Source organism: Lycorma delicatula, chromosome 8, assembly GCF_047948215.1.
Source record: "Lycorma delicatula isolate Av1 chromosome 8, ASM4794821v1, whole genome shotgun sequence".
Classification (NCBI taxonomy): domain Eukaryota; kingdom Metazoa; phylum Arthropoda; class Insecta; order Hemiptera; family Fulgoridae; genus Lycorma; species Lycorma delicatula.
Genome location: NC_134462.1, coordinates 45,113,285 through 45,128,689, shown reverse-complemented (window position 1 = coordinate 45,128,689; position 15,405 = coordinate 45,113,285). Strand labels below are relative to the sequence as shown.

The 15,405-nt window shown below is 28.2% G+C and overlaps 1 protein-coding gene and 1 long non-coding RNA gene across 5 annotated transcripts in view; one reads left to right on the top strand and one right to left on the bottom strand.

The window, feature by feature from the left end:
- The window catches only part of LOC142329025 (uncharacterized), a 153,900-nt gene that overhangs the window by 32,017 nt on the left and 106,478 nt on the right, over positions 1 to 15,405 (bottom strand). Inside the window, exon 5 of one of the 4 annotated variants that reach the window (XR_012757405.1) lies at positions 5,182 to 5,679. The exons of 1 other annotated variant lie outside the window; for it this stretch is intronic. The gene's annotated coding sequence lies outside the window, so the exon portion shown is untranslated. Of the gene's footprint in view, positions 1 to 4,953; positions 5,680 to 15,405 lie in introns of those variants that run through there. 2 more of the 4 variants (XR_012757404.1, XR_012757408.1) reach the window with 2 other exon arrangements.
- LOC142329058 (uncharacterized) lies at positions 6,842 to 14,174 on the top strand. Its single transcript, XR_012757416.1, has 3 exons — positions 6,842 to 6,960; positions 13,129 to 13,197; positions 14,128 to 14,174. It is a non-coding gene; the product is annotated as an uncharacterized LOC142329058 (long non-coding RNA).

The window sequence follows — 15,405 nt, the reverse complement described above, 5'->3', positions numbered from 1 at the left end:
AGTGCCTTAAGTTTGTCCAACCCCTTCCTGGGATATTTTGTATTTATATTCCTTACGTAAAAACGATAAAAAAATTCATATAAACATACAACGGGGGAAAGGCTTTGTTTTTTTAGCAAAAATATCGTCCGATTTCTCACTTTAAAGATCAAATAATACTTCATAGTAAAACTTAATAAATATAAATTACCGAATAAAATAATGTAATCTTAAGATGAGAAATTGAACTTCATCGGACTTTGAATGAACGATCAAAGCAGTCCGACGGACGGACGATATTACATAAGGAGTAATTCAACTAATGTTGAAAATAAACGTCGTAACCCTTATGAGCGTGAAGTAAATTTTAAGTGTTTTATTTATAAGTAAGTTAAAAAAACAAGCGTGATACAAACGATATTAAGAATAATTAATCGGCATAAAATATCATAAAAAGTAAAAAATTTATCTAAAACTTTTCCACTATAATACAACATTATTAAATTATTTTAAAATTAGTTTTTGAAAATTAAATAAAACGTTCTACCATTAATTTTTTTAATATTTTTTAACATCACCGTCATATTTCTTTTTTCTCATTATTTTTAAATCCTTGTTACCAATTTACACGCTGCATATTTTAACAATAATTTTAATATTTAAATCTCACCGTTATCCTAGTTTCGATTAAAACAATTTTTATGAACGATATAATAGTTATTTAACTTTCTTTCTTTCTTTTATAAATCTTTCGAAATTTTTTAATCTTTGATTAATTTATTAATTTTAATTAGTTTTCTAATGATGACCTAATACAAAAAAATGTTTTAAGTAAATTATTTGCACTTTAATTTTTTTTTCGTAATTCATTGTTTATTTTGTGTATGCGTTCGCGCGTAAGCGAAAATTCATTCGAGTTTATTATTAAAAAAATAATTTATGATAAAAAAAAACAAAACAGACCAAAGATTGTAGGTATTTCAACAACATCGACTTAAGAAATCGATAATAAAAAATAACGTATACATTTTAAAATGTATGGTTTTTTTTCACAATAATTAATCGCAACACGATAAAACAAGTGTTAATTGACGTATTTATATGTATTAGCGTATTATGATTAATTTCAAACTATAATTTATATCAACAAAGTTTATTCTTTGTTCGACAAACTTTTTAATCGTTGAAAAATTAAGTTTTTACTTCGCGTTCAACATGATAGCTGTCGTTTGTAGTAGCGAGATTTTACTGCAGCGTGTGCGATTGCGTTAGCGATATAATCCACCGGGTTACTCAATTTATTAGTCCCCCCACCGTTATTTATATAATGTCCACCGGGTCGGGCTAACGGTTAACTCGTCATCGCAGATCAGCCGATTTCGACGTCGAGAGTTCTAAGGTTCAAATTCCAGTAAAGACTAGTTACTTTTATACGGATTTGAACGCTAGGTGTAGACCAGAGGTGCCCAAACTTATTTTTCTCATAGACCGCTTTCAAAATTTTGCTGGTTCCGGCGGACCCCCTGCAGCTAATTTCTACCGTATTTCCACCCGACGGAAAATGTGAAGATTTAGATCTAACTATGAAAATTTGCGTTACGGCTGAGTTCCACGAACTAACAGCTTCCGAAAAAAAGTGAGAATCGATCGGTTAAGTTTTGATCGACTGTGCTGTGAGTGGATGACAAAAAAGTAAAGTTGGCCGATCAAAAATAAATGCTTCCATCCGACTTTTCATTTTGACATCTACTCACAGCACAAGAAAGCAATAAATTCTCACTTATTTTATTTAGAAAACTTCCCATTCAGAGTGATAAAAACCAAAAAAGAAAAATAGTATATTTTTTGTGTCGCATTTATTCAAATATGTAATCATTACGCTATTAATTATTACTGTTATCGTATTGCAATGTAATATTTTAAAATTGTCGTAATATAATTAAAATTAAACATTAATAACGTAATGTAACTTCTACAATGACGATCACAAAATATTTACAATTTTAATAAAAAAACAGTAGTTCGAAGGCCAATGATAAAATAAAACAATAATTTATAAAATATGCTGACAGACCAGCTAAGAGAAATAAATATTAGAGGTAATTATTTTTTCGTTTAATTTTTTGGGGATGACGCATCAATTAAAAGCATCTCTCAGTCTGACTAAGCTATGCTGTAGAGAGGGGAAGGGGGTTTAAGAAACGCAGGTGGCTTTCTTCGCTCTGATTGGCTACCGTTGGACAGTACAGTATCACGCGATGTAAACTTGTTTACATGTGTACATGTGTGTATTCCTGTCGAGTGTAACAAAGTTAATGTCCATATTTCTTATACAGACGTTCGATATAATTAAATTAAATCAAAATTTGTCGATTATTTTATATTTACTATATTTTATTTAAAATAATAATAATCTCTTCCTTAATTTTTATAGGAATATTTTAAAGGGTACTAATTCTTTCTGAATAACGACCAGCCTTCGCTTTCATTTTGTTATCAAAATATATATCAAGGTATACAGTAATACAATTTCAAAAAAACTATTTCGACAAACAGAAAAAGAAAAACTGGTTTAATATTTTCTGATAACTACACAATTTAAATAATTATTTTTTACTCGCCAAGTTGGCATATTAAATAGAACACCATTTATAACAAAATTTGAAATTACTTTACACTTCATATAAAGATGTTTTGCCTTTTATTTAATATATTTATTATATTTATCATTTTCATTATCAAAGATAATGATAATCGCATACATATTTAACGATTCGTTGTATCCTATCATAAAGTTATATATTACATCAAAACAAATCCAGCAGTCTAAACGCGTATGGGAATGTTTTCCTATTTAAATGTTTGCTGCCAACTCCACATATTTCAGTATATTTCCAAATTAAGGACCTTGCTATTTTTTTAGTTTGCTTAATAAAATAGCATATAAAATTATGAGAGGAAATGAAAAATTGATTTTATCTCAGTTTGTGTCTTACGTAAAAAACAATTAATAAATTATAAATGTTTAATTTTAACCCGTTTAATTTTTTTTATATGCAGAGTGTTTCTAAGATGGAGAGCGGCCTGTACTTTTTCAATATTTACTTGTAAAACTCCGTAGGAAAAATAGCAATTTCTTTTTCGTTCTCTCCCTGTCCACTATTTTGTTATTTATACATTAAAACTTATATCTCAAGTTCGGATAAAGGAATCACTTTAATATTTGGTAAGCGTTTTTGTAATAAAGTTTTAAAATTTACAAAATATCAAAATTTAAGTACCTTCACAAATTACAAAATGGCGGCCACTTTATTTTTCAATCCGTAATATCTCATAAAAATAGGTTATTTTTCCATGGATTTGAATACTAGATCGTGTATACCGGTGTTCTTTAGTGGTTGGGTTTCAATTAACCACACATCTCAGGAATGGTCGAACTGAGAATGTACAAGACTACACTCATACATATCATCCTCAATCATCCTCTGAAGAATTATCTAAACGGTAGTTACAGGAGGCTAAACAGGAAAGAAAGAAGAAAGTTTTAAAAGATATATATTACTTGCTAAAATATTAAGCCTTTTATTTTGAAAAAATGGTATTTTATTCAAAATCCGAAAAAGTATAGCCAGCCAACCATATTAGAGACACCTCTATACGCATTCAACATTGTATTTTAATTTATATAAACAAATGAATACATAAATCGTGACTTAATAATGAGATACTGTTTTACCATTAATAAAATGAAAGCTAATCCCACCTCAATTTACCTATACACTTTTATCAATATTTTTTATTTGTATTCCGTTTTCCTTAAATTAACATATAAAAAGAGTATATATATTATTACATGTAAATGAATTTTGCTTATAAAGAATATATATTTGTTTCATCAACCACATAAACAATCATGTTTCCTTAAAAACGATATTGAATGAGTAGAAAATAAAATGCAATGGAAATTTTCCGCAAGATTTACATAACTGTAGTAAAAAGAATGAAAAATATTCGTACAAATTTTGTGCATTCACAAATAAAGAAACATTATTTTGAATACCTTAACTGCAAGCCTAACAAAACAGATCTTATTTTTAAATCTCCAGACACGTTGTAACTACGCCTTAAATGTTTTACTTTTGCAATAATAGTTTTCATAACATCGTGCGTTTATTTCCACTAATTCCATAACAGATCGGTACAGAAATATATTTATTACTATTGTGAAGTAGAATTATTTTTAAGCTATAATACAGAATGGAATCAATAAAAAAACGTCACTCATCAGGTTCAAGAATTTAACCTAACTCTAACATAAACTCATCAACATTTGTAAAGTAATCTAAGGAATTCTTTTTAGCAAAATATAGTGAAGCATCTTTCGGCAGCCTGAGAATTTTGAAGAATCCATATCTTATCCTGATCACTGAATTGACAGTCAAAGAATAATTTATAAGCTTTTTTAATTAATGTTTAATGTTTTTCTTGTGTGATTTTGTAGTAAACTTACCACTCACGTAAGAAAACTTTTCGAATCATTTACACGCTTATGAGACATTATGAGACTTCACTGTTCTCTCACTTAGTACAGTTATCTGATTGGTTGAACATATTATTCTATGAAAAGCAGTAGGATAATAAGCCAACAAAAATCTTAAGATCTTTTGAATGGTTCTAAACAAGCTTACTTTTTCAAGTAAGCTTCAAAAGAGAGGTATGATGTCGATATATGATGTTTATCTTAACAAATAGCTAATGGAGTTAAAAATATATACTGAGCACATAAGTTCTCTTACGTACTCGCGGCTCAATCAGGATATTGAGAGATTGACAATTGAAAATGTTTACATAATTACAATTTATTGGTTGAGAAACATAAGTAAAACAAGGCAAATCAATAATAATAAAAATGACAATAATAAAAATTGTAATCTCAACCACAATAATAGTAATGAGAATTATAAAACAACAACAACAATAGTGAAAATAATGGCAAGTAACTATAATAGTATTAAAAAACAGTGATTACATATTAAACAGAATTTAATGTAATTGTCAGGATTCATTCACACGTAGATAAATACTGCTAACCAGAATTCAGCCCCATTGACGAAAAACATGACCGCTAGTCTAAACACTTTTAACCACCAATGTTGTATTACCAACAATAGTACAATTGATAAAAGACTATAAAGTTCTTACCTGTAAATTCCTTTGCTTTTCACAAATAAAACTACCCTAAGAATTTATGAAAGAAGTTTAGTAAAATATCTCTTCCACTTATAGTCTAACAGTAACTCTTCAAACCATTTCAGTTTTCATGTACTGTCCACATTGGAATTACTTGTGACGTCACCTTAATCGTGTTGAACTTAATTCAGACTAGAAATTCGCTTCTTCTCTAACCTCCTCGCAGAATATTTTCGCTGACCGACTTCCCGCTGAACTTCATCTCGCAGATTGTCATTATAACGTCTCCCAAAGACTGTAAACTCCCGTTTACCTGCGGTAAACGGGAGTTTACCGCAGGTTAAACCGCTAAAAAATTGACCGCTATGGGAAACGCCATAGCTGTCAATTTTTTTATTTTGTTTGTCAAATAACCAGAGACAAGTGCAGCCAGTCACGCATACAGAAACGGTGGCAAAGGGCTGTGATATTGAGCAACAGCGAAGTACAGCTTTGCACCAATTGAAAAAACTGAAAATAACAAAAAAAACAGTTAAAATCACTAATCAATAAAATAACAAAATTAACAGCTCTTTGCAATAAAAAATAAAATTAGAATACAAATATTACTCATTATACACAATGTTATAATAGTTACCTATTATACACAATATTACAATAATATGATATGACTGGATGATACTGATGTGCCTTTAATAAATGTAAGAATTATTTTGGGGAATGTAAATGTATTCCTTTTGCACCAATATATAAATAATAAATGCAATTAATATTTTTTTTTACTTTAACAACTATTATTAAATTTATTGTAAATTATAGATGGTATCGTATAAAATTTAAACATTATAATATATTTATATTTTTTATTCATATTTATTTATTTTTGTTTTTTGTGCAACAGAACAGCTTAACTAAGCCTTCATATGTTGCACAGTATTACATGAAAATATATACAATAGTTACAATATCTATAAAGAGTTATAAGTAACAGTTAATATATAAGTTGAAAATACAATATTTAAATACATAAATATCAGTATACAATAATAAAAATAAATTATAAATTTTTCATCATTGGAAATAATAATTAATGCTTAAGTCACTATTTACAAAAAGTTTACAAAAATACATTAATTTCGTTCAACAAACGAACTTGCAGCAAGAAGTAATAATAATAATAATAGTTTATTTCTTTATTTTGTTTTTGTGCAACAGAACAGCTTTACAGTGCCTTCATGTTGCGCAGTATTACATACAGATATATACAACAGTTAGATCTTAAAACAACTATTCTCGATACAAATAAATCGATACTGAAAATACTATGGATTTACTAATACCCTAATAATAATAACAAATAAAAATAAACAAAACTATAAATAATGAGGGTTTAAAATCCTCATTATTTTTACTTTTCATTATTCAATTACTTTACTTTACCACACAACACAAATAGTTGTGTGGTATAAAAACAATTACATTACCTAAAGCTTTTTTTTAAATCATTCTTTTTAATAGTTTAATTTAAAATCTGTCAGCGTTAGTTTTAGAAATAATAATAGCTTTGATTAAAAAACATAATAAATGAACATTTTTTTTGTAAATAAAAATTATAAATATATGATTTCGCTATTGTGTATTTCATCGAACTTCTTAAGTTTGCTCTAAGGTTCTGTTTATGACGAAATTTATTGATAATCGTCTATTATGCAAGAAATAGAAGGTAACGAAACCTTTCTGAAACTGTTTATATGAATTTTCTTCTTTATTTTCAACAGTAGAACACGACCTGTAAGTTATATTCTTCTTAAATCATTCTGTATATATATATATATATATATATATATATATATATATAAAATACTACTCTAATTTTAGTTTCTGCAACTTTTATTTCGTAAATTAATACATATCTAAACTTTTTTATTGATTCAATATAATTTATTTGAAACATATTTTTAGTAAAACTAAAACGTAACAAGCTCTTTGGGGTCGATTTACATTGTCGGTCTTTGCAAGACGTTGTCTCGCTCAAATCTCGTGCGAAACGTAGTTCCACACAAACTAAAGTTTTTTTTAAATTTAATTATTTTTTTTTAAATATTAAATTTGTTGGCTTTAATATTTAATTTGTTTCGTTTAATACTTAGTAAAAAATATTTTATTCAAATTCAAATTCTCTACATGTTTTGTTTAATATTACCTGGTTATTTCGCGCCAAACGTGAACATAAGTGTTTTTCGATCCCCAGTCTTTTGTGTATCAGTTTAGACTTCTCAAAAACTATATAATATACAGTTCTAGGATTATACTTCAATATTCATTCGAATTTTTTATTAAATCATCATATTGACCATTTAATTTGGGCCCCACGAATTACACTCTCGCTTATATAAACGAAAGGCGCAGGAATCAGGGCGTAATTTCACCACATAAGATTCTCGGTAACGAAAACTTTCTGAAACTGTTTATATGAATTTTCTTCTTTATTTTCAGCAGTAGAACACGACCTGTAAGTTATATTCTTCTTGAATCATTCTGTATATATATATATATATAAAAAAAATACTACTCTAATTTTAGTTTCTACAACTTTATTTCGTAAATTAATACAAATCTAAACTTTTTTATTGATTGAATATAATTTATTTGAAACATATTTTTTAGTAAAAATAAAACGTAACAAACAAAACATTATTAAAGATCAGACTTAACAAGTGACAATGCAATTATTACTTTTGATTTTAATTTTTAACGCGTCATATACGTGAAGAAAAGTAAAAAAATTAAATCGTAAATTTTCCCGCTCTCTCTCTTTTTCCTATTTAACCTCCGGTAACTACCAAAATTCTCCCGCTCTGGAATTTCCAAACTACACGGATAATAATGACATTAACATCGTTTTATAAATCTAAAAAAAGTTTTCAGTTTATCAAGCAAACCTCAAGATTGAACTCCACAATGTAAAATTTCCCAAGATTTTCTATTTCACGCACACCTTGGTCTCCGCTCTCACATAAATCAGAAACGAGTAAATTATATGCTGTAGGACACTGAAATCGGAGGCCGATAATGCTAATTTGTAAGCAAATGCTAACCGTTAACCTACTAAAAAAAGTAAACATTTTTTTTTTTGCAAATATACACCCAACTGCAATTTGAAAAGTCTGGTAAACCTGCTTTACACCAAACTCCATCCCTAGTTTTACTAGATTAGCAGGTTTTTGCACCTTAAAATTTTGAAAGAAATATTGAGTCACATAAAGTTCAATAAATTAACGAGATTTATTAAAATCCATCCATTCTTAAATTATAATTTTATATTTTTGTAATATATATTGTTTGTTTGTTTGTTTGTGTGTGTGTGTGTGTGTGTGTGTGTGTGTGTGTGTGTGTGTGTGTGTGTGTGTGTGTGTGTGTGTGTGTGTGTGTGTGTGTGTGTGTGTGTGTGTGTGTGTGTGTGTGTGTGTGTGTGTGTGTGTGTGTGTGTGTGTGTGTGTGTGTGCGAGTGTGTGCGTGCGTCTGCCCGCGTATATGTCTGTATGTCTTTGCGAGAATTAACTGCATTCCGATCGGTCAGTTCCTTTTTATGTTGTGACTGGTAAAAAATGTTTAAAAGAATTTATACATTTGATTGGTTAAGAAAATGAGATCTTATGATCGGTTAAAAATTAATATAATAACGTTTTACTGAACGATTACTGGGCAACGTAATAAAAGGAAGTTTTTATTTCTACTCGACGTTTTTAATGTAAATCCAAAGTTTCCTCTTATTAAAAGAGCAAGGATGATTTTAATTTCGCCTAGTATTTTGTATGATTATACGGAGTTAAGTGAAAGTAATTAGGTTGTGTGAGTGAATAAAACTGAATTTGTAAGGTATCACACTCATGTTATTTTCGGTAATAACAATCACAATATATACAGTAAAGTTCATGAAAAGAAGGAAACAAATAATCAAGTGCTTAGTATTATTGTGTTTTAAGATAAAACTAATGAAACATATGGATCTTGCAAGGAAGGCACATCGGTTCAAATCAGACTTCAACTCTGTTTCTTTTTTCTTTTTAATTTAATCATATTGATTTATTAAAAATTATTAACCAGTGATTCTAAAAAAAATGTACAATAACTAATTATTGGATAATAACAGTAAAATAAAAATATGTAAAAAATCAGAAGTTATTACTTAAATAAAATTTTATGTACTTTTAAAAATGTGTAATATTACATAAGCGTGTATGTAATAAACACCTGAGTATTTGAACACCTGAAAATTATGATTTAGAATCGTATTAGTTTTGGATTTACTACTTTATTTAATTTAATTATTCTCGATTTTTTGCTTAATTTTATCTACATTAAATTTAACTACAGAGTGACTGAAAAATAGACCCTCACAAGAACAACATATACACTGAGGCATACACGCCCGATCTTAGATAAGTTGCAAAAACGTTTTATCTTTTAGTTCATTACTCTTCTAATACTGTCGGACAATATTTTCCCTCTTTCGGAATTGACCATCATCTCGATTATTTGTTTTTTATTGCTAATCATTTAATCGCTCTTTGGTTTGATATAATTCTTTTAATTTGTCTAGTTGTCTAGTTTAATTTACGTTGTCTAGTTTTCAAGTTTTTTGTCTCTTTATATTCATCATCCTCTTTTAATCTTTTATTCATTATATTAATCATTTTCTCTTAATCTTTTTGTTCTTTTCTTTCTGGTTTGCAAAATTTTTTATATTTTATTTTTTTATTTTTTATTTTTTTTTAAATTTAAATATATTGATTTATTAATAATTATTAACCTCTGATTTAAAAAGGTTTTGAAATAAATTATAATTCAATAATAACAATAAAAAAAAAGAAAATTAAGAAATCATAAGTTATTAGTGAAAATAAAATTTTATGTACTTTTAAAAATGTTATATTTAATTTTAATAGGCGTACAAGGAAGATATGTGATGTCTATATCAGATTTTTATTTTAGCTAATATAATCAAATCATATAACATATTATGAGCTGCGATGAAACATCAATTTTATCTCATTTATCTTTAGTAAAAAAATTTGATGTGGAAACCATATGACTTGCTTGTACGCGTATTAAATTATCTATGCACATGTTTTTTAAAATGAAAAATACATAAAATTTTATTTCATTAATAACGTCAGATATTTTTCATATTTTCTCTTTTTTCTTTTTATTATTATTAAATTATTACTTATGGTAATATTGTTTTGCTATCAGATATAATAATTCTTAGTTATTCAATATTTTAAATTAAAAAAAAAAAATTTAAAGGAAAAATTAGAGAAATCGGATTTGAACAGATGTAACTTGCAAGAACCAAATATTTCATTAGCTAAAAGTTTATTTTGTTATAACTCTGGAACCAATGAAAATAAGTACCACTTATCGTTGAGAAGCTCTCGATAAAGCCTTATTACTGCTGTTAAGAAAAGGGCCAAAATTCAATTTTTTTTGGATTTTGAGTTATGGGTTTTGAGCTAATTGTTTTGAGATATGCGAGATACATACGTTCATACGTACGTATGTATCACGCCGAAGCTAGTATAAAAGGATTTAGAATGGGTCAAAATGGATATTTCCGTTGAAATCTGAAAACCGAATATTTCGCAATACTTCCTGTACTTCGTATAAAGAAGTAAAAAACATAATTAGTAAATTAAAGATGCCGATGTTTACTTTTATCGATTTTTCTACATAAGAATTGATGAAAAATTTTTTTTAATTTAAAATAATAACATATTAATAGTGAATTAATAATGAGGTAATGGATTAAAAACTAAATAATTTCAACTCAGCTACCTTTTATTTTTATTATTACTTAAATGTATTTCATTTCACTGAATTTAATAAAAAAAGATAGCAAGTATTATTGTAGTATAAAATATAGCATAACATATTGCCACATATCATATATATATATATATACATAAGTATTATAAAGTAATTTGGAGGATATTCAATTTAGTAAATTAATAAAATATTTGATCTTATAATTGTATTTTTTGTAAACGAATTCTGTTTTTAAAGAATATAGATTTATTTCATCAGTCGTATAACAATGAAGTATATTATAAAAACCTTCTGCTTAAAAGGATATTGAATGGATAAAAAATAAAACGCAATGGAAATTTTCCGAAATATTTACATAACTGTTGCAGAAAAAATTAAATATATTCGTACGTGTATTTTCAAAAAAGAAAACGATGTCTTTATGAATGATATTCAACCGTTTTACTCTTTCTTTAAATATATACCGATATTTCCTGCGGAGTATTTTCAAAAACTGCATCAACGATCAAAAACAAAGATGGGAGTACTTGCTTTCCTAATTGTACAGTGCTCAATACTTGTTGTAATACAGGAAATTTTTTTCCCAGGTATAGGTAACTTTTTTCTCTTCTTAGCATGCATTCTTTCAGATGTTTCTATTGCATACGGAGTATTTGCATGGCCAAAATTACTGGAGAACATGAAATATTTTAATGACTCTTTGAAGACTACGGGAAATAATGATTGCAAAAGGTTAAAATACCGAGGACGATACTTTTTGTTCTTATCATTAATTAACAGTATTTCTTTGGCTATTTTGCCGGTCATTAAACTATCGAGTACCAATTTGTTACCTTATACGTTATTAACAATCGTAGGCGTAGCTACGGATCTTTATGAGGGGATAATGTTGTACGCTGCTAAAGAATTATTAGATATGTACAATGATTTTACGAATTCGGTATCAAACTACTGCAAACAGATCTACTTTAAAAATCCGCACAAACATAATCCAGCATCAGATGAAAGAAAACGTTTAAATGGATATTTACAGTTACATGAGAAATTCACTAAATGTATGAAAATGTTTAATTCAATCTACGGCTATTACGTAATAATTTTTTTTTTCCGTTGCGGAATTTCAGTAATTGTGGTATTAGTAAGAATGTATACTACGAAATTGCTGCTAAATCAGAAAGTAATGATTTTTCGGCAAATTTTAAATTTGTTGAAGATTTATCTGCTTGCAGACACAGGAAGCAGATTTTCTAACTTTGTAAGTTTTTTTTTAATTTGATAAAAAATTACTTCTTATTTATATAATTATTATTTCTGAAATTAAGAAAATTGTTTTTCCATTTAATGCAATGCATAATTTGATATGTTCCATTTATCAGAAACCTATATAAACATTGCAGTATTCTTCATTTGGAAGCAAATGTGAAATAGGCTTAACTGTTCATGGCGTAGATGTAACCAGAATGCGTAACTTGATAAACACATGGATCTACAGATAAAAATACACTATTTTTGTCCGGGGTTAATACCGTGGTGCCGTTACGGTTAAAACATTTCTGGTTTATTCGGGCCACGAAATATTAAAAAAAGAAGACAGGAATAAAGATAAGAACCACTTCGTTCTTCATTCTCAGTAAATTTGATATAATGAATTATTAATCCAAACCTAAGGTTCGTAAAGGTACACAAATGTTAATTAAAGTTTTTGTTTATTCAAATTTTCAACCTAAACTTAATTAAATATCAAATAACCTAAATATTTGGAAGATTTTCATGAATATTGTTATAACAGAATCCAACAAATGAGAGAATGGAGAAAATTTAACGTAATTTTGATTAAAATTTTTAATTACATCCTTCCAGAAACTAAGACATTAATACTCAGAAGAATTATTTACAATTTATTCCCATATAATAACAACTTAAATTCATTACACGTATAAGAACTGTTATCCTTCCAAAATAATTGTATATTAAAAATAAATAATGATTAATTCGAATAAAAAATAGAGAAGTTTAATATTAAATAGATTTTGGCGAAAAAAATATATTAGGCTTATATTTATACTATTTTTCTAAGCAATATAGTTTTTACTTAATTATTACCGAATGGTATTTTAATCTTTGTTTCAGACTTCACGGCTGATAAACGATCTGTACGAAATACCGACCGTTTGTTACGATTACAAACTCCAGCAGAAAGTAAGTAAAATAATTATTTTTATACGTATTAATAATAATCAATAAAAAAAAATTGTTCATGTATAAAAGTATAATGTAGGGAATGAAAGAGTAAAGCAAAATGTTTGTAAGTTGAATATAATCTATTAATATTACTGTACATTGTTAACTGACCACACAGCAAACTCCTACGTATCGTATAGAAACTTTAAACAAAAAATATTTCTTTTATATACAGTTTTATCTTGTCATGTGGTTACCGAAAAATTATGTGAGATGAAACAAAAGGCATTGAACTTGAAAGGAAGGAACTTGGTAACAAAGACGAAATGGCTGCCGTGGTAATCGCATTACGAGCTCCGATAACAATTTTTCTTAACTTATAAACTAATTCAGAAGCGTTGGACAATTTCAATGGTTATTTTTATTAGCTTCAAATATTTTAGAAGGAAGAAATCGATTAGCAGTTATAATCTATTCAATAATTAACCTCACAAAATGACCCAGTAAGAGTAGTTAACAGTGAAATTCATGCCAGAAGATTAGGAAAAGAATGACAAAAATAATGGAAGTTTAAATTCACAGTACTAAACGGAATATTAAAAAGCAAACCAGACAACATCATCAAAGAAACCACATGCATCGAACGCAAGTGAATGATAAAAAAATTTATTGAAATTATTAACATTTATGAAAATTATCTTCAAAAAAGGAACCTCAACTATTTCTTTAAGGAGTTCAATACCATCAACACAGAGATAAATATTATAATATTGACTCCCGTTTATTTAACCAAATTATAAAAAAATAAAAGTTAATAATGAAGATGTAGTCACCTCAATTACAGAAGAAAAATAATTTTTTTGCATTGCAGAAAATAATGAAACATATTTTGATGTTCTTATTTACTATGATATATGTTATTAATATAACTTTTTTTTATTATTTAAGGTAACACACTTCGTTAAGCAAATAAAACAACTTTCACCAAAAATCAGTGCAGCTGATTACTTCATCGTTGATAGACGGCTGATTGCTAATGTAAGTAAACTATTCAGAATTTAACCATCGGCTACTACAACTTGTACCTAATATAAATATGTAGTATTAATCTGTTTATTGCAGAGATCTAATTATTTAAAACCCTGTGATTTTATGTTTATTTTCTTATTTGGGTAGTTAACCAGGGGTTCCCTAGCCAGCTGGATTGTCTCAGGGTTAACGTGTCAATTCAAAATTAGATGATTTTTGGATTTGGGAATCCAATTTTCAAGTCTAGTAAACATCAGTTACGTTTACTGAACTTGAAAATTAGTTCAGTTAATACGGAATCGAATGCTAGACTGTGGGTATTGATATTGTTTAGTGATTTTTTCCCTTCATTTCTTGCACCGTCCTCCAGAGCCGGACCTGCATTAAAGCATAAACACAGCAGTGGGAGCCGTGTCAATCGGCTCAAACAATCTGGGAAGGAACTTTGGGCCCGGTTATTCCGTCCACCAAGGCCTTCTTACGGAAACTACGGTCTTATGAGTGCCATACCTCAAGCGAGGTATGGCACCCCAAAAGGGATCTGTCCGCCGCGACTCTGGTCAGTCACTGCCTTCCTTCAAATAAGGAACCCCGAATGGGATCCTCTGCCGGGACTATTTGCCGGGACTATTTGGTGGTTTTTTTGTTTTTTTTTAACCTCCGGGACCACCGTTAGGTATTGATTTAGAGGAGAAGATGAATGATAATTTCCGTAGCATATCAAAATATCATGCATGGCCGGGATTCGAACCAGGGACTTCCCGATAAAATGTCGACACGCTACCACTCCCACCACGGAGGCCGGTGCTTTGGTTTCAATGAACGTACGACTCAGATGTGGTCAACCTGAGTCTGCTCCAGAATACATTTTTACCTGAACATTTACAGTTACATTGAAGCAACTACTCAGGTTTGGCAAACCGGTACAGTAATATTATTTGCCCTTATACACACATCCCCTGCGTAGCTTGAAAACTGGTTGGGAAAAACAAAAATTCTGGGTTTCCTTTATATTTGAAATATGCACCTTTTCTAAAGAATATTATTAGCAATTGTAATTGTAACAATTCTAATATATATATATATAATGTCGTACACATAATACGTTTAATAAGTATTCTTTTTTCCTAGATGAAAAAAAAAAACAAACATTATTATTATTATTTGCTATTTTGTATATAAATTTCACCTTAAAAA